The sequence below is a fragment of the Microtus ochrogaster genome, unplaced genomic scaffold (assembly GCF_000317375.1).
Source record: "Microtus ochrogaster isolate Prairie Vole_2 unplaced genomic scaffold, MicOch1.0 UNK144, whole genome shotgun sequence".
Lineage (NCBI taxonomy): Eukaryota > Metazoa > Chordata > Mammalia > Rodentia > Cricetidae > Microtus > Microtus ochrogaster.
Window position 1 is genome coordinate 394,501 of NW_004949242.1, and position 3,038 is coordinate 397,538.

A 3,038-nucleotide genomic window follows, 5' to 3' on the forward strand; every position below is an offset into this window, starting at 1 on the left:
GCTTGCCTAAGCTGAGTGAGGACCATGGTCTGGATAACCATTAGCCTGTCCTTAATGAATTGGACTAGCCTGTTAAGGATACAGGGACCAAAGGTCAGGATGAGCATCAAAATAATTATAGGACCCGGGATTGTGGAGATCAGGGTTGTAAACCAGGGAGATCGATTAAACCAGATTTTAAGCCAATTTTGTTGTGATTCAGATTCCTTTTGACATTGGGCCAATCTATCTTTGAGTTTCTCCAGGGTTTCAGTTACTATTCCTGTCTGATCAGCATAAAACCAACATTCCCCCCCCCCTCTTAAGGAATATCAGATGCAGTCCCCTCCTGTTTTGTAGGACCATTTCGGACAGGGAGGTAAGAGAGTTTTCTAACAGCGAGCCCTCCTACCCCCAGTAGCATAGTCAAAGTCAAGGTAATGGGTTTTCTCTTGGAGCGAGAGCTGCCTTCAAAAAAAGTCCAGGACAGTCTCAGGGGCATGATGGGTAATGTGGGGCAGTATCTGACCCAATATACAATAGTCTGCAATCTGGTCAAAAACCTGGGTTGGCACACATGGAGTTAGGCCTGAGTTACAAGCCCATAATGCCCCAGGGAGAGGAAGCAGGCAATAGTTTCCCTTGGGGAGAGTCAATGTGTGGTTACAAAAAGGCTGATAGGTTCAGGGCACAGTTCCTAAGCATGTTCCTCTTTCTATTTGAGGGAGGGTTAACTTGTGTATGTTCTGCCACTTGCAGACTCTGGGACGCTGCTAGCATAAGTTATATTTCCAGTTATGGCTATTTCTTCATAATAAGGGGGGCTAGGGGCCATGCAGAGCCAACAGGCTTGTGTTAACTCCAGCTGAGTGGAGTTAATGGCCGAGTATGCTCTCTCTATCAGATTGTATAATCTCTCCCCAGTATTAGGAGGCGAGATGGTCCCTTTATCCAGCTTTGGTAATCCTGCTTTCCTTGGGAGGGGGGAAAGAAATATTAAGGGGTAGACAGTATCCCGTGGTGCAGGACCATTCACCTGTTCCATGCCTGTAGTCCCCTGTTTTTAGTATTTTTCCAAGTGTGTGTGGGGGGGCTTTTTCCAACCAAGGTGAACTATAATCTTATCTTAGAGGAGGATGGGTTCCAATATGCATCACCTGTGGTTTCGCATCCCCAGGTAGCACAGAAGTATTCCCCAAAGCCTCCACATCGGTGGGCAGTAGCCTGATTTCTCCCATCCCGGGGCAGACATAAAAATCAAGTGGAGCAAGAAGACACAGCCTAATAAGATTGGAACAGCCTTCTACCCCATCGCCTCCTGAGGTTGGTTCCATATTAAGTGTTAGCTGATCATGTTTAAAAGCAGCTACGTCCCAAGTCACAAGTGCTGCAGCCAGCTGGCAAAAATCAGGGCTAAGATTGGGCCACCAGGCCCCAGGAGGGTGAAGGCCAGTGACAGACCAGATCATAACCCCGATTGGGAGAACACCTGTCAAGTAAGGTGTTTGGGTATGTGAGGGCTCCCCGAGACCCTGGCATCTAGGACAAGGAGGGCCAGGGTTGTGATTACTATTAGGCCCTGACAAGTCTTATCTTTAATGGGTTTTGAGTGCGCTGGAGCCTCCATGGTGACTTTAGGTCCTCATTGTCAATGAGGTGTTCCGGCTGGGCTGCTTTGATGTGCGATGCGTGGATCCAGGCGGTGATTTCGTTCATCTTTAGGGCAATTGGGGTCATGGGGAGTACAGTGTATGGACCTCTCCACCATGGTTCCAAAGTTTTTGTCTGATGTCTCTGTACCCAAATGCTGTCACCTATCTTGAAGGGGTAAGGGACGACAGGAGCCCAATCGAGTCCTAGTAAGCAGCTACCAGGGTCTTCCAGATTTCTTGCTGCACCAATTGAAGGGCCTGCAAGTGAGCCCGCATGGTAGGGGAGGTGGATCAGCAATATCAAAATAAAAAAAAAAAAGTTATGGCTGGAGGAGGACCTCCGTACAGGATCTCAAAAGGGGTTAATCCATGTTGTCCCGAGGTGTTTTGAACCCAGAACAGAACAGAGGGAGGGAGGTCTGTCCAGTCATTTTTTTATTTGTCGGTCTCCAGGGCCAATTATGTCAATTTGTAAAAATTTTTCTTTAGAATTTTATTTATCCTATCTATCTGACCTGAGTTTTGGAGTAGGTAAGCACAATTTCCAATTGATCCCCAATGACTTACCTGGGCAACAAAGGCAGGTCTATTATCAGACATGATTATCTTGGGCATCCCAAACCTGGGGAAGATTTCTATGACCTTCTTAGCCATTACATTGGTTGGCTCAGTCCTGGTCAATGTATGATGGCTATCTTCATCTTCTGCCATGTAGAGCTTGTATCAAAGTCATAAACTCAGCTTTCGGGGAGGCTGACATCCCTTCAGGGAGGCTATTGGCCCAGATAATTTGCTTCCTGTCCACCATTGCTGCCCCTGCCTGCCTTCCGCTTACCTTCAGTTTTCTATACCTGCTTGGCTCAGACCCCTGCCTTGTGCCCTAGGCAAGCTTCGCCATCATTTCTGGCTCTGCCTGGCACAGCTCAGCCTGTGGTTCTGCCAGCTGCCTGTCCTTTCTGCAGATGCTGGAAGGATCTGTATTCCATCGACGTGAGCAGGGCACAGGGGCAGCAGCCCGGTGCAGGAGAGCACCTGTGGTAGCATTGTGAGCGCTCTATCACAGTCTGACATGGGTCAGGGGAGACAGACTGCAGGGTGAGCGGCCAGGGCTCATGTGGCAAGCACAGCACCAAAGCAGTTGCTAGGAGGCAAGAATTTCTCCAGGGGTGAAGACAGGGAGAGGTGGTCTTCCTTGGTGAGGAGGGCGTGGCAGAGACAGATAAGCAGCCTGTGTCTCCTGTAGAACTGAGAACAACAGGGAAGGCGAAAGTTCCTCCTTTGGTCAGCAAAAGGCTTTGATCATACATTCAGGGATGACCAGGGAGGAACGAATCATTTATTTGTCCTTTTATAGTTCATAAGGTGTCCAGTTTTTTCAATGGTTGTTTTAACCATTTTTATTTTTAT